We start from the raw sequence: 23,299 nt of genomic DNA, 5'->3' as shown, positions 1-23,299 counted from the left end.
TTTTGTCCAAAGACAAAATTTCCACAAAATTTTCTCTAAAGACAAAATTTCCACGAAATTTTCTCTAAAGACAAAATTTCCACAACATTTTCTCGAAAGACAAAATATCCACAAAATTTTCTCTAAAGACAAAATTTATACGAAATTTTCTCTACAGACAAAATTTTCACGATATTTTCGCTACAGACAAAATTTCCACGAAATTTTCTCTAAAGATAAAATTTCCTCTAAAGACAAAATTTACATGAAACTTTCTCTAAAGACAAAATTTCCGCGAAATTTCCTCTTAAGACAAAATATCCACGAAATTTTCTCTAAAGACAAAATTTCCACATAATTTTCTCTGAACACAAAAAATTCTATAGAATTCTCACTAAAGACAAAAGTTCTACCAAATTTCTCTTAAGATAAAATTTTTGTACAATTTTCGTTAAAAACAAAATTTCCAAAAAATTATGTATAAAGCAAACATTTTAGTGTAATTTTCCCTAAAGACAAAAGTTCAGCAAAATGTTCCCCACAAATTTGTATGAAATTTTCCTTAAAGGCATAATTTTCATGGAATTTTCTCTAACGACAATATTTCCACAAATGTTTCTCTAAGTACAGCACTTCAATGAATTTGTTCTCTTAAGACAAAATATCAATGAAATTTTCTTAAAATTTTCAATATTCGTAACTTGTATATAGAGTAGGGCATTTTAAGATCGCTTTGTCCCAATATTGTTTTGTTTTTCATTTTTGTTCTTTTTTATTTGTTCTTAGCCAATACGAATGCCTCTGATGCTGTGATGTTGCATCGTCTCGGGCTGCCATTGTCATTATTGTTGTTGGGGAACGAAAAGGTTCCCTTAAAATGAGTGGACAAAAATGACAATTGTCCAAAAAAAAACAGAAAAATGGAAAACTGTCGACAAAAAACAACTCACATAACCACCCGTGGAAAAAAGGTCGTTAGTGATGACATACCAGCAACACCATTGTCCTGTGTTTCGAGACCTCTGCTAGAACTAACTACCTGTGAAAAATATTGAATAAGGCGTAGTTTTTGTTCAAAAAGAAATATTTCAAATATTTTTTGCTTTCAAAGAAAACGAAAGGTCATTTTCTTTTGTCGTTACTCATTTTCTTTTATTTTAAGAGAGAGAGAGAGAGCGAGAGCAAGTATTTCTGATGAATCATTTGTAGGGCTTATGAGTAGCAGCAGTTTTTTTTTCCATAAAAGGCCAAGGTCTTGAGACAAGTCAAAATAGGCGTAAAATGTCGTTTAACTACAAATTTGTCGTCATGCTGGACATATAAGTAATTAAGAAATTTTTCTTCGAAATCCAGGATTATAATAAGTGCTTGAAGAGGATAACAACAAAAAAAAGAAAACAATTGAAAAATGAAAAACATGAAAAGTAAACAGAAGTTGGTGGAAACATCTCATGAGAAAAATTTGAAATGTCATCAATATTTCGTTTCTATTAGAATGTCCATTGAAATTACTTTTCAATGGACATTGTTGTTGGTATGTTAGGCAATTTCTATAAGAACTTCGTCAAAAATTCTTTACTATACGAATTTTTGTTAAAATATCTTAGGGAAATAAAGTAAAAATTTTTTGCTGGCTATAGAAAATATTGTTATAATATTATGGCTGTAGAAAACTTCACAACGACAAAATTTTTCTGCCACGAAAATTCGGTCAACATTTCGTTTTTAGAGAAGTGTTTGGCAAATTAGTCAAAATTTATCAAAAGTTTGTTTCCATAGAAAGTTTTGTCTGTTTATGTTAATTTGAAACGTGTGTAACTTAAAATGCTTGTAACTCCCTAAAATGTTTTGTATTATTTTTAAAAAGGACATTTGCTCAAAAATTTACTTTTGTAAATTCTAGCAGAATATCTTCGCTATAAATGTTGGCAAGATTTCATTGTCACGAGAAATTTCTTTGCTACAGCAAACCTTGTCAAAAATGTTGGCGAATGGAAACTTTGTCAAAATTTCATTGCAAAATTCGGGAGCATGGAAGAAGTTTCACAGAAGTTGGTTACTCTGCAGAAGACCCAGCACATAAGGATTAATATTTTTGTGAGCTTCTGTAGGTACTACCATGAAGCGCAATTAAGACTTACCTTTAATTCAACTCTAGTTTTAAGGTTACTCCGAAAACAAACTTTAACTCTTATGGAAGCAAGCAACGAAGTCTTCGCGCAACATAATATATATAACTTTTTAAACAAACATGGCAATATAAACGAATAAAATTTATCACGTTCGGCCGGAGGTATATATTACCCACCTTTCGTTATAATCCGCTGAAAAATTCATCATTTATGTACCCATACCAGCTATATCCAAGTACAGACTGATCTTGACCATACTCAGTACGAGTTTCGAGGGCCTAATACAACTCAATGTGCTAAATTTCAGATAATTGGATAATATCTTCGCATTTTATGGGTTCCAGAACTTAAATCGGGATATCGGTATTCATAGCAGCTATAACCAAATATTGATCGATATGGACCATATTGAACGCGGATGTCCAAGAGCCCACCCGATAATCGGGTTAAGTTCATGGGCCCATGAACTTAGATCGTGAGTTCGGTAAATATGGCAAACATAGCCCGATCTTGATCATACTCAGTATGAATTTCGCCTAACACAGCTCCTTTTGCTAAATTTCTTTTAAATCGGATAAAATATGAGCCTTTTGAGGGCCCAAGACTTTTAAAGGTCTATATCCAAATATAGACCGATGTGGGCCATATAGAACACGGATGTCGATGAGACTGACACAGTTCACTGTGCCAAATTTCTGTGAAATCGTGTAATAAACGCTACTTTTATGAGGTCATGAACTTAAATCAGGATCTTGACCATACCCATTACGAATGTCGAGGGCCTAACACAACTCTTTGTACTTAATTTTAGCGAAATTGGATAATAAATGCAATTTATATGGAGCCAACACTTTAAATCGGCAAAATCACTCGCCATGTTACATCATAAAAATAAGAGAAATCAATGTATATAATGTTTGGTGAGACGTTGCATACGCTTTAAACTATAAGGAGCGTAAATTCAGTTTCTGTGAACATATTTTCAATATATTTGTAATAAATAATTCACGTGTAAGTAAGCGAGTTAAATTGTTTAACGAAATGTTTCTAATATACCAATGTGGATTTATCTAACCCTCAACAAGGTGATCGATAGTCTAACGAGTGAGAATGGACCTATAACATACAGCCCATGAGTGTATTCTCCAATTGAGTGTAACTCTAAAAAGAATATGGTATCAAGCGATGAAAATAAGGAATAAATGACATATCAACCCGTGGGGATGGTAATAAGAGAATCCGATCCAAGCTTCGAAACTTCCAAAACGTAGAATTTTCCGCGGTCGGGTAGGAAATCCCATTCGCTGAGACGCGACAATTACTATTCCGAAATCTATCGGTGGGTGGAAGAAGCTTTCCCCATGGAATTTCCAACTCCGATTGTCGGAGTAGAGCCCTATGGAGAGGTTTGTCGTCAACAAAATTAAAATATTTTTAATTTTTCAAGTTTTTTCCTGTTAGGGCGAAGATGATTAAATTTTACAATTATTGTTTGTTCTTCTTTCGAGATTAGATCAATGATCACAGATGCAAATGGAAAAGGAAAGCCAAAGATAGCAACACACACCAACCACTATGGGACGCGTTTCGTCTTTGGTTAGAAGACTTTTCAACCATATTAGGTGTGATGGCTTCAAAGGCCGTGTGTTGGTATGTTGTATTTGAATCGTACTAATAGCGGAAACGCATCTATGATACAATTACCACATTAACCAAGCTCGACAACACTGCTTATTAGCTGTACTTTTCCCAATGCATGTAATTTTGTGTAATGACAGACATTCTTTCTGTGACAAATTACACTTCTTCCGTACTACACATGATTTTGCGCATCTGTTGGAATTTGTATTGATGGCTTCGAACGCTAACATAACGTCGATGGCTCTCGAAGTTTTTCCGTGTGCGTAGGTTCGAATCCTAGCCGGGCTCTGCCGAACTGCCGGACTTTGGAACAGCTTTCCTAATTGGCAAAGCATTAAAAATCTTCTCGAAGATGTTTGCTCAATTTTGCCTCCATATGATTATGCAGAAGTTTTTGCAACTCTGTCTGATGATTACAATACTAATAATTTAGTAATTATCGTCAATACGATAAATTGCCTGAGTAAACTTCTTACACCGGTATTCACAAAACTTAATGTAGATTTGAAATAAGTTCATTTGACAGATTTCTTTTATAGAATTGTCAAATAATCCTATTTTAAGGCTTTGTTAAGTTTGGGAAGACGGCTGTTAATGTTTAACAGAAAACTCTTCTTCACAATTGATCTTAAGCGCACAACTTCAACCGATGCGGGACTTTTCTACGGCTCTTCCGCGAATAAAAAGCTATTCCAGACGATTCGCGAAAGATTATTTGGTAATCCAAAATATTTGCGGGGATTTTAAACATTCAGTGGCTGTTTGCAAAAGGATTGTGGACTTTTGGACGATGTATTTTGATTTTAGCTTATTGTTCGGAGCAGTCAAAGTTCATCACCCTCCGTTACTGAGTTTTGAAAAAGAAAAAAAATAAGAGGTTTCTTATCGCTTGTAACTTAAAGTGCTTGTAACTCCTTAATATATCTGAAACGAGTGGGATAATATCTAATTCCAAGGTGGACAGTTTCTGAAAATTCAAAATTCATTCGCCATTTGCTTTCAATTTAATGGTAGACGTTCAAAGGGAAGAAACTATAAGTCAAAATTCTTTTCTACTTCGCAATCTCCAAACCTATGTATCTAAGCATTTATTATTTATGATATAGAATCAATAGATTTGTTATTAAGTTTGGATGTTATTCCAAACTTAATAAAAAATCTATTGATTCTATATCTTATCAAACTAAAACTGAAATACTTAACATTTAAAATATTTTTCTTACTAAATTGTTTCCTTCCATATTTGGTCCATTGCAATTAAGCTGTAAACCTTTTAAAAGCTTTTTAATTGTTATTGCTTAATTTTTTTACTGTAGCATTTCTATCAAAAGTGCTCTTTGTCCACAATGGTAACACAAATTTCTCACACATTCTTTGAAATCCGCTCCACATTTGCATTCATTAAATTCCCATTTGTGGTCTCTGGCACTTTGGTCTCGATTGAACCCAATTATAATTCACTCGCCAGGCCATGGATATTAAAAGAAGTAGTTTGAATGTTCAAAAAGATACATAAAAAACTCCTCTAAATACTATAAAGTCACGTTTTTCGTTTATTTTTATCTGCTTCACATCAAAGTGTTTGGCCATTTTTGGGGAGTATTGAGTACCCCAAACAAGATGAAATTCGCATTTTATTTGTAAAACGCCTTTCTTAACAGGTCTCTTGAAATTTCCATATCATTTTTTTCGAAATAGTTTTTATCGACAAAAAAGTGAGTGTGGGTAAAGCCTGGGCTAAATACCACCCGTTGTTGTTAAGCATTTCATGTAAAGTTTGCTTGCTGGCTGCTTGGCTAATTTTGATGGTGTAGGCTAAGACTCAAAACAAAAAAAATGGCAAAAAGAATACAAAAAGTTTACATTTTGTTAACTCTTTTCGAAGATTGTTTGACGATTATCATCTACCGCCACTTAAACGCTACACATATGGTTTCGTGGTCCATGCTCTGGCTGGAAGCGTAGTTGACTGCTCCGTTTCATTCATGTCTTAGCAAAAAGCCAGCAAAGTTAACTACCATGCCATACGGTCCGTCTTTGTATTTATCCGTTGGCAATTCATTGGTCTTGGGTTATGAGGAGTTAAGTGTTATGAGCCAAGCGGCAGACGAGTGGGTCGAAGAATCCGCCGTCGTAGTTATATGGTTTAATGTTACGTTTTTCTAACGTTTTCGGTTTTCTTAACTGCAGAGTAAGTTGTGATTTTTTGTTTCAGCCAAGACCTGATGGCCCATGGCTGGTTATTTTGTGCGGTGCGCTTTTTACTGCCTCTATCTCTCTCAAAGGCGGTTTTGTTTCTTTGTGACGGCATGCCTACCAACAAAATCCATCTGTAGAAGCAGCAGAAAACTAAGATTTATGATTTGACTATTTGCTTAATAACACGTTATGGAGCGTTAATAAATGATGAATTTAAATAATTACGAAGAATTTTCTCCGTCTTGTTTGTTAATGCCGTTCGCTCCAACGTATTTTGTATTAATTGTGGTATTAATTGTATTTCCGTTAAGCGAAATGGCATTGCCTTGCCATCGTTGTTTGGCTGACTGGCCTAGAGGAAAATACATAGGAAAGGCGAAAAACAGCTTAAAGTTCGTGTCAAGGTAATTAAAAATTCTAAGCGAAATTCCCAAGAAAGAAATGTTGAAAAATAGAAAAACCATCAGCAATGCGAACAGAGATTTACAACAGCCCAGTTGCGAAAAATAGGTGGGAATAGTTTGATGTAAGCAGGTTAACTTAAAATATTCTCATTAATCAGTATTTCTAAGGCAATGACAAATTATTACAAGCTTGTCATTACAAGCTGTGGAAGAGTAAAAGAATGTTTCAAGCTTGAGAAGCTTGATGACAGGTAAGATAGTTTGGGTTACCAGACGCTACGAGGTGGCACTAAAAGTATTTTGGTATAATCACTAGAAGTTTGATGCTGCCTTGAATAGTTTAATACAACCAAGAGTGGTTTGATACAACCAAAAATAGTTTATATCAACCAGAAAAGATCGCAAAGTCTTCCAATGTGTTCCAGATATGTTAAAGTTGTTGCTAATAATAAGAAACGTACAAGGTGTTACAAGCATTTTAAGTTAGAAAGGAAAAGCAGCGCCACATAAAAATTATTTCGCAGGGATTACAAACACTTAGTGGTGCATTTTCCAAAAAAATTATAGACTTTTGGCCGACAGTGCTAAGCGGTCGAAAACTCATTACTGCTTTTGTTGTGTTTTAACAAATGTAAAATGTTTGTAACTCTCTAAGGCGCTTCTTTTCATTTCTAACTTAAAATGCTTGTAACATCTTGCACGTTTCTTATTATTAGCAAGCACATGAAATATATCTGAAAAATATTGGGGATTCGATTCGAGCCGAAATAGTTAAAAGAGTGTTGTGATACCAAAGGTAGTTTCATACAACCAAAAGTAGTTTGAAACAACCAACAATTGTTTGAATAGACAAAAGAAGTTTGATAAAACCAAAAGTAGTTTGATACAACCAAAAGTAGTGTGATACAACTAAAAGCAGTTTGTTGCAACCAAATGTAGTTTGATTCTACCAGAAATGGTCTGACGGACTATACTTGGCACGCCTACTGGGTGGTACCCAGTCGGGTAGTAACTGCGACTTCTACAGTCCCAATAAGTTAGTTATTAGAAGATGGGTTTATATGGCAGCTATATCAGGTTAGGAACCGATTAAGACCATACTTGGTACAGTTGTTGGTTAGGAAAACAAACCACATTGTGCAAAATTATAGAGGCTCAAGAAGTCAGGATCCGAGATCGGCTTCTATGGCAGCTTTTTCAGGTTATGAACCGACTTAGGCCATTGTCAACACAGTTATTGAAAGTCAAAAGAAATTATCTCATTCTAAGTTTCAGCCAAATCGGATAAGAAATGTGCCATCTAGAAGCTCAAGAGGTCATGAACTCATGAAATGAGATCGGTTTATATGGCAGCTATATCAGGTTATGAACCCATTCAAGTAGTCAAAAGCCGAGATCGGTTTATATGGCCGCTATATCAGGTTATGAATCGATTTGGACTTTTCTTGACTTAGATACTGGAATGCAGCATAGAAAACCTCATACGCACAGAACACCTTATACGCACAGAACACCTCATATGAACTTAGCTACTGGAATGGAGCACAGAACACCTCATACGAAATTTCAGCTAAATCGGATAAAAACTGCGCCCTCTAGAGGCTCAAGAAGTCAAAAGCCGACATCGGTTTATATGACAGCTATATCAGATTATGAACCGACTTAAATCATTCTTAGAACTGTTATTAGAAATAGGAACAAAACACCTCATGCGAAGTTTCAGCCAAATCAGATAAGAATTGCGCCCTCTAGAGGCTCATGTAGTTAAAAGCCGAGATCGATTTAGATCCGATTTAGACCTTTCTTGGCACAGTTATTGGAAGACAGTGCGAAATTTCGAATTTGGCTGAAATTTCCAATTGCGCCCTATAAAAGCTTTAAATGTCGAATCGGGAGATCGGTTTATATGGCAGCTGTATCAAGTTATGAACCTTTCTTAACACTGGTATTAAAAATCGGAACAAAATACCTCATGCGAAGTTTCAGCCGCATTAGATTAGAATTGCGCCCTCTAGAGGCTCAAGAAATCAAGATCCGAGATCAGTTTATATGGCAGCTATATCAAAACATACACCGATGTGGCCCACTTACAATCCAACCGACCTACACTAATAGGAGGTATTTGTGTGACCGAACTTGACTTGGATGTTAAGGGGCCTAACACAAATCGGGTAAAAATGCGCCATTTATGGGTCCAAGAACTGAAAACGAAAGGTCGCTCTATATGGGGCCTGTATCAAGATAGAGTCCTATTTATATAGCCCATCTTCGAATCCACCCAGCCCATCTTAACTGCCGATGCACTAAAAAAGAATCTGTGCATAGTTTCAGCTCAATATGTTTTTTAAAGACTGTAGAGTTTGGAGGCCACCGTGGCGCAGAGGTTAGCCCATCTATGGCTCTGAGCACCTGGGTTCCAACCCTGGCGAGAACATTAGAAAAAAATTGTCAACGGTAATTATCCCCTCCTTATGCTGACAACATTTATAAGATACTGTGCCATGCATAGAAACCTTGTAAAAACCTCTCCCCAAAAAAGTGTCGCACCACGGCACGCTATTCAGATTCGGCTTTAAAAAGGAGGGCCCTTATCATTGAGGTTCAACTTGAATCAGATATGTGAAAAGTTTGTCCTTTTTCCTTATAGGAATGTTAATGGTCAAATTTGCATTTGCAGAATGAATTCTGCAGATGGACGGACGGATTATAGTTTCAGTTTTATTTCTATGTTATGATGTTGGGAGTTGTTGTTTTTGCACATTTAAATACCTAATTTGGGATGTATTTTTCTTTATCGCATAAATATTAGCCAACAATGTATGTGTTTTTGAAATTCTTGTTGTGTTTGCTTGTACCTGGTAACCATTTCTATTTTGCTCTAATGATTTTTGTTATTGGACATACCAGGTCATACCATTTTCACTTTCAGGGCTGCTCAACATACAGATTTGCTCAGTCCAAAAAATAAGCATAAATTTTGTGTGAGAAAATGTGTCTAGGTGTGAGGACCACACAATTGTAATTATGTGCAAGTCAATGGGCTTGCTTGGGATTTTTTTAAGTACGTGATAGAACCAAAAGTGTTACGGTGCAACCAAAAGGGGTTTGATGCAACCGAATATAGTTTGATACAACCAAAGGTAGTTTGACGGCAACAAAAGTAGTTTGATGCAATAGGCTGATGAGAGCTGATAGTTTAAAAAATAACCAATTCACCATTTTGTCCGTAAAAATTACTCAAAGAGGAGGTTGAATATACCCTGAGGTGGTAAAATTGCAATTTTATCATAACCTATATCTCCCATCTCCTCTGTCACATCCCAAAAAATTCACTCTCATAGATAAAGCTCATATATCTACAATTTCCCATGCTTGTCTTTCATTACTCTCAAACCATTAAAATCTCACCGAAAATATAATTAACATCGCCCAGTGCATGACTTGGTTGGTAATTATCAACGATTTCTCATTTTCCAAACTAAATCCAACTTGTCTCCAATTTCCTGTGTGAAAAGCAATGCAGAATGCAGGTCGGGGAAGCGGCTACTTCAGATATATTTTTATATAATGGATGGCTGATTTAACGACAGGCCATACCGCCAGCTAGAGCTGCTTGACTATGTGTTTGGCTGGGTAATTGTAATGGCCCTCTTTCGCATAGCAGGCACTTATGTATGCATCGTAGATCGTGTAATTAACTGTAATGTGTGAGGATTAAAACTATTTGCCAATTACATACGCATTTTGCTACGTCTGAATGCCGATTCAATTTGTTTTGCTATTTTCCCGGTTGTAGTTTAATTTTTTGGTTTTTGTTCTCGCTTACATTGGCTGAATATATATTTGTTTTTAATTAAGTAGACCAGAATAAATGGAGATGAACAGGTGAAACTACATCCATGCATGCAAGCAAGTGCAACTAAAATATGCAAATAGGAATGGAATGTGTTTAGAAGAAGGAGAAATCAAAAAGAAAAGACGAACGTATACGAAACTAGAAAAAATTGCAAACGGCTGCTTTAATGGACTTTGAAAAATATTCTTTTAAGGCTGTCGGATTAGTTGGTGCTCTTGGATATGTTCAATGAAAATAGAAGAGACCACACAAAGTAAAAGCTATGGAGAAATCTTGAAACTGTTTAGTGGGTATATTTATAAATCTGCTGCTTTTTTTGCGGAAAAGAAGCGGTAGGCAGAAAGGTGTTGGAAAGAGGAGGTATCGCTATAGCAGCAATGTCCTCAATGTGCTAAATACCAAAAGGAGTGGGGTTAAAGAATTGTTCTAGGAATATTGAGGAATTAAAGGGCTTGCAAGCTTTTGAGATTACTAATTTTTTTTTTAACGTTCAACTGGTAGTATTATCGGATTGACAGAAAGTCGGTGGTCGGTTCCCATGTCGTTTAAAGCTAAAGAAAAATGCGACAAGTAAACTTCTTTTATGAAAAACTTTGGACTTTGTTCACTTTGTACTTGCAATAATTTGTGACAAATATAAAGTTTTTTTACCCGACAATACCTCTCTTGGTTGTTGTTTTCGCACATTGAAATACTTACTTTGGAATGGATATTTCTTTACCCGGTAAATATTACCAAACAAAGTATATGTCTAAAAAATTCTTGCTATATTTCCTCGTATCTGGCAGTCATTTGCCCGTTGCTTTCATGATTTTTTCATTTGGCATACCAGCATTTTTATCCACACCAACATAGGATGGGGGTATGCTAATCTAATCGTTACATTTGTAACACCTCAAAATATTGATCTGCGACCCCATTAAGTATATTCGGGATCGTTTCGGCATTCTGAGGCGATCTAGCCATGTCCGTCCATCTGTCGAAATCACGATAGTGGTCGAACGCGTAAAGATATCCGCTTTAATTTAAATTCTTGAGCTTCAATTTTCATCCAATTTGGCTGATCTTTGGAACAAGGACTTGTGTTATGACTTCCGACATCCCAGCGCAGTATGATCCTAGTCCGTCTAAAGACTGATATAGCCCCCATAGAAACCGATCCCTCAATTTGACTTCTTGCGCCAATAGAACACTCAATTTTCATCCGATGTGTCTGAAATTTGGAACAAAGATTTGTGTTATGACTTCCAATATCCATGTCAAGTACGATCCTAGTCGGTCAATAAATTGTTATAGCCCCCATATAGACCGATCCCCGGATTTGACTTCTTGATCCCTTAGAAGCCTCAATTTCCATCCGATTTTGCGGAAATTTGGAACAAAGACTTTTGTTTTGACTTTCAACTTCCATGTCCAGTACGATCTTAGTCGGCCATAAACTTATATATCCCCCATATAAACCGAACCCCGGTCTCATCATCTATCTCGCGGAAAGAGTCCAGCAACTTTGTAGCCATGGCCCTACGTATCTCGGGTAATATTCTCTCTAAGTGCTTTCCACCGGTCTTTCTTACTATTCTGTATGACGTTTCGAAGTTTTTTCTTTGGCTCTTTATAGTCTTCGTGTTCCGATGCTGCTTAAGCTCTTCTGTTAGTTCTTTTATATTTTTCTCAATATTTAAGACAGTTTCGCCTTATTGTGTCGATTTTCTCGTTCCACCAGTAGACAGCTGTTTTCTTTCTTCCTGGAGAATTGATTTTCGGCATGGTCTTGTTGCTGGTTTTGGTTATGTCTACAGAGGTCTTCAGCTTATTCAAATTCCACTTACGGGTGCTCTTTTGCACCCTTCGTTCAGTGATATACTGGTGGTTGTTTGCTGTAAGACTCTCCAGTTTATTATTCTCTTAAAGTTTTATACGTTGGTCTGTTGCTTAAACTTCTTCTAGTTTAATCAAACTTCTACTGATTTGATCAAACTTCTTCTAGTTTGATCCAACTTCTTTTGGTTTGATCAAACTTTCTCCTGTGGTTTGAACAGTCTGCTTTCCGTTTTACCAAACTTTGATCTCATACAGTGTGATCAAACCGGGCACAAACAAAGCAGAATTTCTAGTGTTTTTTTATTGCCAGAAAGGAAATCAAACTTTGATCTCATGTAGTCTGATCAAACCGCGCGCAAAAGTTACAGAGTTTCTAGCGTGTTTTGATTACCAGAAAGGTGGTCGTAGCCCAATTCCCACCCATGCTTTGGTCTGTTGCTCAAACTTTTTTCTAGGTTGATCACACTTTTTCTAGTTTGATCAAACTTTGTTTAGCTTTATCACACTTCTTTTTTTATCTTACTTTCTCCTATAGTTTTATTAGACTGATTTCTCTTTGATATTTAAAGATCACTAATTTTCGTCAAACTTCTTTTATTAAATTTATTCTAGATTGATAAAATCTAGATTGATAAAACTTATTTTAGTTTGATTACACTTCTTCTAGTTCTATCTTCTAGTTTGATCGAACTTTCTCCTATGGCTTGATAATATTTCTTCTAGTTTGATCGAACTTTCTTCTATAGTTTGATCAGACTGCTTACCTTGTTATCAAACTTATTTGATAAACTTCTTTCACTAAAGATCTTCAAACCTTATGTCGATTAAATTTTCCATTTTATAGCTTCTACTTATTTTTATTGGCATCAAACCACTATTGTCTAGAGATTTCCAGTGTTGTAACTTCTAAGTCCGCCTCAAAGTTTTCCATGTTTTCTTAGAAGTTTTTTAGCAAAGCTAATTACCTCATGCCCCCTAGAATTCCATAACTCAATTATTTATTATTTCTCATTTAAAAATTCTTAATCTACACTTAGCGTCTATTTTGCTGAAAACCCTTGTTTTGTTTCGTTTCGTTTGGTTTTTTTCTGCATCTAGACAAGATCAAAAGATTAACATTAACCAGTTGTGGTTGGATTTGGATTTCATTCATAAAATGATTGCGGTGTACGACATGTTCATATACTCGACAATAATTGACTTCACTTTTAGCCTTGGCAAAAATGTTAATTACTGTGTGAGATGGCATAATGATGTTGTCTGTCAATAATAAATAACATTACTCTTGGCCAGGTTCACCAGCGGTCAGTTGGGGCCGGCTCTTGAGCACATGGAAAGAAATGACCGCAATGACCATTGGTTGGGGATTTAAAACAGATAAAAAAAAACAAGCAGACAGGTAAAACTTGTGAGTAGGTAAAAAAATTTAAACCATTAAAACTTCAAGTGATGTTGGCAGTAATGATTAAGGGCATAACTGGTAGCAAATGGCAATATTTTGATGGCTAATTTGTTAGATTTTCTTTTCTTGTTGTACTTAATAAAGCATCTATTATTATTTTAATATAATTTTAATTTAAGAATATGACCCTAGCCAAGCAGGAGTTGAATTGTTCTTCAAACTCTTTTTTTTAAAGGTAAATTCTATACAAGCTATTGCTTAACATTCATATATTTCAAATTTAATTGAGTTCTCATATTGAGGGTTTGGGCTTTGCTGCGTTTTTTTTGTTTTGCCGGTCATCGCTGCTGTCAAATCACAGTGGGTTAGAAATTGTAAAGATGTCTTGTATGTGGTATTAACAAAAACAAAAAAAAAAACTACAAATGCCTTTTCATGTATTTTAATCCTCTTTCTTTTTTGTTATTTTTTCTTCTTCTTCCTCTTATTGTGTAGATTACTTTGTTCCAGCATATGTTAAGACTTTAGACAAAAGTCGTTGATGAAAAGATCAAATATATGGCTGCACAGCATGTGCCAAATTTGTACAGCTCGCTCAACTGTATGAGGCTTTGTTGGTGGTTTTTAGTTTTCGGAATTATGTATTTGATTTTTGATATTTTCATCATTAATTTGTTATGATGCGGTGCTTGAGCTGGTTTCTTACAACTCACTTACTCATTCATTCAAAACAAAAAAAAAGAAGAAGGTGACTGGTAACATTATTTGAACTTGAATGTGGGCAAACGATAGCTCAAGAATACCCTGAAACAAATGAAGAGATCATTGAAGTCATCTTAATTGAAAAAAATTGTGTTGATAATTAATTAAATGCTATATCTGGTAAGGTAAGGTGATATTTTTTAAAGAAAAGTTTATACCTAAGAAGCCTCATATTGATTGGAAAATGGGAACTAAAAAGCTTTCAAAATAACTTAAACTTTTGGACCATTGTGGAGTATGGTATGGAACAAAAGAATATTCGTAAAATAATTGAGAATTCGCTTCCTTTAATTTATAAGCAGCTCGCTCAAGCCTAAGTTCAAGAACATAGGGGTTCTTTTCTTCTTAATCGAAATCATTGTTTAATTTTATTTCAATCATGAGCAAAACATTTATTCTAACACTTGTCGTACCATCTTATACTATGTTGGAAGGATGGTATATTTTAAGACCTTCAAATTGATCAACCGTCATCTGTGTCGTTTTGTTCTATTTTGAAGACCTAACGTCGTTCTTCTGATTGTTTTACTGTTCATGACATTACATTCTTGTTCATCGAGTAGGCTTTTATCTCGGCCAGCCTTGAAAGTCTTTGCATTCATGGATTTACTTTGCTCTGGCCCTTCATTTTGGGGGTGGAACGGGGCCTTTGATGTTTGACCCCTAGTATATACAATATATATCAGATTCATGCTCTAGTCTTTAATACCTTTCAATTAAGACTCATATTGCACTGATGGAGCTATTTTTCCCTTTGTGAGGTTTTGGGGTGGGGCGCTTCCCTCAACTATTTGATCAAACAAATTGCGGTATGATGCAACCAGTTAGGTTTGATCAAACTGTTGTAATACTTAAAGCTGAGTAATTCTACACAACACTTTTTGTTATTTTTCTTTATTTAAGAAAAACTTTCTTAAGAATTTCCCCACGCAAGTTCTGAGAATTATTTTAAACTTTTGACACCAAAGCTTTAAAATATGTCCAATTATATTGGACCGGTCCCTCTCCGCTGCGCCTTTTTTAACATTATATGGAACAAAATTTAACTTGGAATATTTATTTTCGACAATAAAAAATGCTTTTAGTGAAATACCATGCTACGAAAATAATATTGGGTTGCCCAAAAAGTAATTGCGGATTTTTCATATAGTCGGCGTTGACAAATTTTTTCACAGCTTGTGACTCTGTAATTGCATTCTTTCTTCTGTCAGTTATCAGCTGTTACTTTTAGCTTGCTTTAGAAAAAAAGTATAAAAAAGTATATTTGATTAAAGTTCATTCGAAGTTTTATTAAAAAGCATTTACTTTCTTTTAAAAAATCCGCAATTTCTTTTTGGGCAACCCAATATATCGCTTGACAAACAGTTTAACAATATAAGTGCTTTTATCTGAATCCTATATGATCTTTATTGGTCTACGAATCTAAGTTTGGATGTAAGGTGTACTCCATTCTTAAAATACTTTATTTCAGCCCGATATTCTCATGATGTCGGATTAAGGTGTTTTCGGGAAAGAGGTGGTCCCCCAAACACTTGACCTGAAAATATCAGCATCGTGCTCTCCTTTCAAATACCATTTATTTAAACCCCATATTGCCATTGGTTTTGAGGGGAGTTTACAGGATGAGGCCACCCCCCAACACATGGCCCCAAAATTGGATAACAAATTCGTTTTCTAATCTCAAATACCTTTCATTTAAGCCACATATTGACATGGTCGAAAAATGTTTACCCTTTGGGGGTGTTTTGGGGATGGGGTGATGCCTTAAATACATGATCCTACATTTGGATATCAAATTCGTATTCTACTCCCAAATACCTTTATTTTAGCCACATATTGCGATTGTCAGAAAGAAATTGCAGTTTATGGGGTATTTTAGGAAAGGGATAGACGCCCAGAAAATTGGTCCCGAAAGTGGGTATCAATTCTTGCTGTAGCCCCCAACTCCTTTCATTTAAGCTCCACATTGACACGATGGGTAAATATGCCCTATTTTGGGGGCCCTGAATATATATCAACAACGTGCTCTATTCTCATATATTTGAAACCCACATTGCCATTGGCCTCAAAATTGGATATCAAATTCGTTTTCTAATCTCAAATACCATTCACTCTTATTGAAAAAACCAGCAAATATGTCCGGTTTGGGGTATGAGCCCTAAAAACTATGAATATCGAGCTCCACAGTCTTTAAGACCCAAATTGTCTTAGCGAGCAAATACATCCTATTTGGAGGTTGTTATGGTGGTGGGACGTCCCCTAGGCAGTTGGTCCAGAATGTTGATTTCAGATTCATGGTCTACTCCCATGTACCCTTTATTTGAGCTCCTTTTTTCCGTAGTCGGCAAACATGTCCGATTTTGGGCATTATGCGGCCACTCAGTGACTTGGTTTTAAAAGTACATATCATATTCGTGTTCTACTCTAAAATACCTCTTATTTGAGCCCCGTATTGCAATAGTCAGCAAATACTTCCTATTTGGGTGGTATTATGGAGGTAGGGTGGCCCCATAGACACTTTTTCCGAACATTGATATCAGATTTTTGCTTTACTTCCAAAGACCTTTCATTTTAGCCCCATATTACTATGGCTGTAAATTTGTCTTCTTTGGGGTATGTTGTCGGGGATGAGCGGCCCCCTAAACACTTGGTCCCACATCTGAATATTAGATTCATATTCTACACTCAAATACCTTTTATTTAAGCTCCATATTGCCATGGGCAGTCAATAAGTCCTGTTTGGGGGTTGTTTTGGGGAAGGGGTGGACCCCCTGGAACTTTGTCCCAAATTTGGATATCAGATTCGTATTTTACTCGCAAATACCTTGCATTAAGTCCCATATTCCGAGTCCCATAATCGATTTAGGGTTGTTTTGGGGGTTGTGGTGGTCCCCCAAACCATTAGTGGATATAAGATACATTTTCTAATCTTAAATACCTTCCATTTGAGTCCCATATTTTCGTGATTGGTGTATATATATATTTGGTAGGTTTTGGGGTGGGGCGGGTGGGGCGCCCTCCCTAGGTACCCCATCCGAAATTTGGATACCAAATTTTTGTTTTTAGGCTACTATGAGAGAGCACACAAAATTTCGCTTAAATCGCACCACCCATCTCCGAGCTTTGACGTTTCTGAAAATAAGGGTAAGGGGGAGGGTCCGCTCCCCCTTCAGATATCAAAAAATTTTGTAGTACCCTATTATCATCACGGGATAGTACCCTATTTTCATCACCATCAGTGAAAATCGGTGAAGCCGTTTCTGAGTCTTTAAGGAACACACAAACATACACACAAACATACAAACAAACCTACAAACAACCACAAATTAATTTTTATATATAAAATTCTTTCTAAGCCTCACTTTAATTAGCTACAAATTAAATATTAATAATTTTCTTATTCTTTTGCAGATACCAGATTTCCTTGGCAAACAAAAACTCTAAGGTATGTTCCAAATTAAGCTGGGTCATAGAAACTGTTAATTGCTTTCAGCTTTAAAATTAATTGTCGTTTATTTTATGTGTATTTTTAATTAATGTGACAACTTGAGACCGTCATAGCTTCCTAAGCAATTTGTCAAAGTGCTTCACATAAATCAGTAAAATTTTCCACAAATATCTTAATATTTTCTCCCTCGCCATACGAACCATGGGACCATGGCTTTTGTCAACCTTATCTGAAATCTTTGTGCTAAATTATTATTGAATTAAAGTCTTTTTAACAAAACGAGGTGACAACTAACTTAGTTGCAGAGGCGTATATAAGCCCCTTCGACAAGAAAAGAAAACATCCGTAAAACACAGACCTTAACAAAGCGCAACTAATTAAATGGTGATAAGACCATCTTAGCGCTGAGGCAATCCTGAAACAAACCTACAAAAAAAAAATGTAACAAAATACAAAATGACTTGGAACTTACCTAAGGAAAAAATAACTACCTGCTTTTGTGCTTTAGACACAAGTTGTACCAAAAAAAAAGCAAGATAGGGCCAGTTAAGTAGCTCTATTTGGGTCTTAGGTTTTGCTTTTGGGGGAAAAAAGCTCCACCAAAGACAAAAAAAAATGTTTTAAGATCATCTAACGCCCATTTAAAACACCAACTCAAAGAATTCACTGAAATTCATTCACAGGGCGGACGAGCGGTCATTCATACCTCTGTGTGGAAAAGTAACAAAAAAACGCACAGGAAGTAAATAATTTGTGGCATGAAATCCAAATATTTTTGTACAAATGTTCCAGCAACAAATAAACGCAATCCTCTAAAAGAAAAAAAACCCCTTAAACATTTTGATGGTGAAACGCATTTTGGTGTACACGCCTCAAAAAACAAGAACTCCGCACAAAAATTTCCAGCCAACTACAATAAGTAAAAAAAGGTGGCCAATCATTTAAGCCCGCAACAGCAAAATCAACAAAACCCAACTCTAAATTGAGGCAATCTGTCGAATTTTCTACTTTTGTTTTGTTGTTTTGAAAGCTGTTATCCGCTTTAAAAGGGATACCATCAATTATTTCTCACTTAATAATAGATTTCATTGGTTTGTGAAATAGCCGAGACATCAAAGTGGCCAAAAGCCCTACAACTGAATATCTCCAACTGGACAACAAACTTCTGAAGCTGCTTAATTAGCTTAGATTTGTTAAGGTGGGAAAATGTTATTAAATATTAGAGCTTAATGGCTAATAAGAATAGGGTTTTGGAAAAAATAGTTATTATTAGAAGGATCATAAGAGACTCTAGTAGAGCGAGAAACAATTGTAAGCGGAGTTAATAATGGGTTTTAGAGGAAATTGTGGGTTGTTTAAGCTAAAGCAAATTATTCCTAAGAAAAAAAAAAAAAAACTTTTTTTTTTGGGAAAAATGGTTTTTTTTAAGTAGCTAAATTTTTTAAAAAGCAATGACGATATGAAAAGCATCTTTTTTCTTAAAAGAGCTATATTTATGGAAAACAAGAAAAAACGTACTAAGTTCGGCCGGGCCGAATCTTATATACCCTCCCCCATAGATGGCATTTGCGGAGTTCTTTTCCCGATATCTCTTTTTAGGCAAACAAAGAATAAAAGAAAATAATTGCTATAATATTGGAGCTATATTAAGTTATGGTCCGATTCGGACCATAATTGAATTGAATGTTGGAGACCATAGTCGAAGTCATTGTGTAAAATTTCAGCCAATTCGAGTAACAATTGCGCCCTTTAGGGGCTCAAGCAATAAAATAGAGAGATCAGTTTATAAGGGAGCTGTATCAGGCTATAGATCGATTCGGGCCATATTTGACATATATGTTGAAGGTCATGTTGCACAAAATTTTAGCCAAATTGGATAATAATTACGCCCTCTGGAGGCTCAAGAGGTCAAGATCCCAGATCGGTTTAAATAGCAGCTATATCAGGTTATGGATCGATTTGAACCATATTTGGCACAGTTGTTAGAAGTCATAAGAAAACACGTCATGCAAAAATTCAGCCAAATCGGATAAGAATTGCGCCCTCTAGTGGCTCAAGAAGTCAAGACCCCGAATTGGTTTATAAGTCAGCTATATTAGGTTATGGACCGATTTAAATCATACTTAGCACAGTTGTTGAAAGTCCTAACCTAATACGTCGTGCAAAGTCAAATCGGATAAGAGTTGTGGCCTCTAGCGGCTCAAGTAGTCAAGATCCCAGATCGGTTTTTATGCAGTTATATTAAAACGTGGACCGGTATGGCCCATTTGCAATCCCAAAAGAAGTATTTGTGCAAAATTTCAAGCGACTAGCCCTACTCCTTCGAAAGTTAGCGTGCTTTCGACGGACGGATGGACGGACGGACAGACAGATGGACGGACGGACAGACAGATAGACGGACGGACAGACAGATGGACGGACGGACGAACAGACAGATGGACGGACGGACATGGCTAGATCGATTTAAAATGTCATGACGATCAAGAATATTTATACTTTATGGGGTCTTAGACGAATATTTCGAGGAATTACAAACAGTGGCTAGCTTTACTCCTTCGAAAGTTAGCGTACTTTCGACAGACAGATGGACGGACGGACATGGCTAGATCGATTTTAAATGTCTTGACGATCTAGAATATATATACTTTATGGGGTCTTAGACGAATATTTCGTGGAGTTACAAAAAGAATGACGAAATTAGTACACCACCATGCTATGTTGGAGTCGGCGGGACCGACTATATAATACCCTACACCACCAAGTCTACGTACTACTTGTAATACATAGAAATTTTATCCAAATCTAGTTAGACCTTAGTTTTGCATACCTATTGAAACCTTGTACGATTTTCTTACGATGATACGAAAATTGTGGCTTCTACAGTATTAAAAATCGAAATGCATAAAAGATATAAAAAGAGGGTTCTGCTTTGATGAAATTTTTTGCATGCAGTGCAACGTCTGATGACTTGGCAATTGCGGTTAGGGAAAAGTTTCCCAGCACTCTAAGAGATATACTTCAGGAAGCTCTACGTGCAACAGCAAAGTGGGCTACCGAAAGTGGTCTAGGTATAAATCCGTGCAAGACAGAAGTAGTTCTTTTCAGCAGGAGATACAAGTTGCCTACAGTGGAACCTGTCTCCTTGGGAAAGCGCAAAATACCTGGGTGTTTTGCAAGACAGGAAACTGAACTTCAAATCCAACTTTTGGAAAGGGCAAGAAAAGCCAACCTTGCGCTATACAACCTATTCAGACCATATTTGCCACACATGTTGGAGGTCATTGGAAAAGTTCAGCTAATTCAGGCAATAACTGCGCCCTCGGGGGGCTCAGGAAGTATAATCGGTTATCTGGGAGCTATATTCAAATAACAACCAATATGGCCCATTTGTAATCCCCAACGACCCATATCAATAAGAAGATCTGTGTAAAAATTAAAGCGGACATCTTCGTTTGTTCGAACGCTATCGTGATTTCGACAGACGGATATGGCTAGATCGACTCTGAATGTCGAGGTGTTTCAAACGGAATGACTAGACTAGTATCCCGCCATCCAATGGCGGTGGTTTAAAAATGTACTTTTTCATATAAAGCTATTTTTTTTTGTAATAAACATATCAGCTTTTTGTACACTACTAATATATCAAACTCTCAACCTCATTGGAATCCGCTCGCCCATAATGCCCCATAATTTTGTCCATTAACAAAGTGGCGCATGCGTAACTTGCATTCAAGTGTAACCATCATTACAACATCAGAGAGTGGAGGCCCAACATACAAAGCCATTAAAGACGCCACCATAAACCATAACAAATCGAGGGTAAGCATTTCCCTTTCGAAAATCCCAAAGTATTTTTTTTTAATTTTACAACAAACAGAACAATTTCGTAATTTTATTGAGAGAGGGGTCGCACATTAAGAAAAAAAAAAAAAAAAAAAACAAAAACAGAGTCAGGAATTCAACTACTATCGAAAATCATTCAACCTTTTGACAAGTCTTAGGAGAACAGGCATCAAAGTATGTTGCTTGATTTTTGTTTTGTTTTTTGTTTTGTATGAAACACTCCCACAGTTATTCCATAATTGCTATTTTACTAAACCAATTCCAAATTTAATTGTTATTGTTCGTTTTTCGATGAATGAAAATCTAATTGAATTAAAAGGGGGGAGAAAAATTCACATGACATGTGTCTCATAACACTCCAATGACAATGACAAACAATTTAATTTAGGCGGCGCAATGACAGTGGCACAGACGCACGGACGGTAAAGAAAAAAAAAACTAAAATGGAAACATGTTGCAGTGCCTGTAGGTTACTATTTTTCCATTTAAAAATATTTTGTAAAGTTTTTAGTTTTTTTTTTTTTAACTAATTGAAAATGTTTTTTATTGAAGACTATTTAACATATGTTCAAATTTAGCCCATTTACAAGTAGCTATTTTTAAATAATTTTTTTTTTTTTTGCCTAATGTCGTTTGTGCTTTTCTCGAAATTTGTTAATTTGTTCAGATTAAACGCTCTGTTTGTTCTGCGCTCAAGCGTTTAACTCTCTCCCCTCTGTCGCTCAACGAGCACTTGAAAATGCATTTGGTGGGTAATTGTTTAATTTATGTTTGTAACCCATTTTTTATGGGGATAAGCGGTTTTCGCAGTTCACTTCACTTGAAGTTTTATAGACTTCATCAATTGCAATGTGTAGCGAACACAGAAGAAGTAGGAAAAACTAAGGCCTAAAACACCATAAAAGAAACTTTAACGATAGGGTAAGACGTTTTAATTGTTATTTTTATAACATTTCCAATCAAGTTTAGGAAAAACAGAATATTGAAGCAAGAAGTGAATGAAAATTAAAACTTATGGGAGAGAAGGAATTGATGGGAAGTACAACTAATTAAGTTGAGAACATAGGCTTAATTCTTGAATACTACACTGAAAAAAATGCAATCGTAATTTCAAAGATTCGAAGCTAGGATTAGCAAACTTAATTTAAAGATTAATGATTTTCCAAATTTTTAAGTTGAAAAATATTCATCACCCCGTGAAGAGTATTTTTTTCATATTAAGAATTTTTTTTAAATGGTTGGTTAATAAATCCTTAGCTTTGTGTATTGTTATTAAAGACAACAAGTTAAAGCTAGACAAGTTCGGCTGAGCCGAATCTTGGGAACCCACCACCATGGATTCTGCTAAAATATGGGAGCTATATCTGGTAATTGACAGATTTGGACCGTACTCGGCATAGTTGTTGAGAGTTATAAAAGTACCTTATATGCAAAATTTTAGCCAAATCGGATAAAAATCGCGGCTTGTAAGGGCTCAAGAAGTCAAATCGGAGATCGGTTTATATGGGAACTATATCATGTTCTTGACCAATTTGAACCGTACTTGGCACACTGGTTGAGAGCCATAACAGAACACCCTATGCGAAATTTTAACAATATCGGACAAAAAATGCAGCTTCCAGGGGCTCAAGAAGTCAAATCGGGAGATCGGTTTATATGGAAGCTATATCAGGTTCTTGACCGATTTGGAGTTTACATAACACAGTTGTTGGAAGCCATAACAGAAAAATATGTGCAAAATTTCAACCAAATCGGATTAAAATTGAGGCTTCCAGGGGCTCAAGAAGTCAAATCGGGAGATCGGGTTATATG

General features: G+C 35.8%; 1 protein-coding gene across 4 annotated transcripts in view; it reads left to right on the top strand.

The window, feature by feature from the left end:
* The window catches only part of LOC106081410 (interference hedgehog), a 218,317-nt gene that overhangs the window by 19,683 nt on the left and 175,335 nt on the right, over positions 1-23,299 (top strand). For all 4 annotated transcript variants that reach the window (XM_059366286.1, XM_059366285.1, XM_059366287.1 and 1 more), the window contains one exon: positions 17,608-17,641. The gene's annotated coding sequence lies outside the window, so the exon portion shown is untranslated. The remainder of the gene's footprint in view (positions 1-17,607; positions 17,642-23,299) is intronic.

This window comes from Stomoxys calcitrans, chromosome 4 (genome assembly GCF_963082655.1).
Source record: "Stomoxys calcitrans chromosome 4, idStoCalc2.1, whole genome shotgun sequence".
NCBI classification, from domain to species: Eukaryota; Metazoa; Arthropoda; class Insecta; order Diptera; family Muscidae; genus Stomoxys; species Stomoxys calcitrans.
The sequence above is the reverse complement of the archived record's forward strand: the minus strand, read 5'-3'. Positions and strand labels throughout refer to the sequence as shown.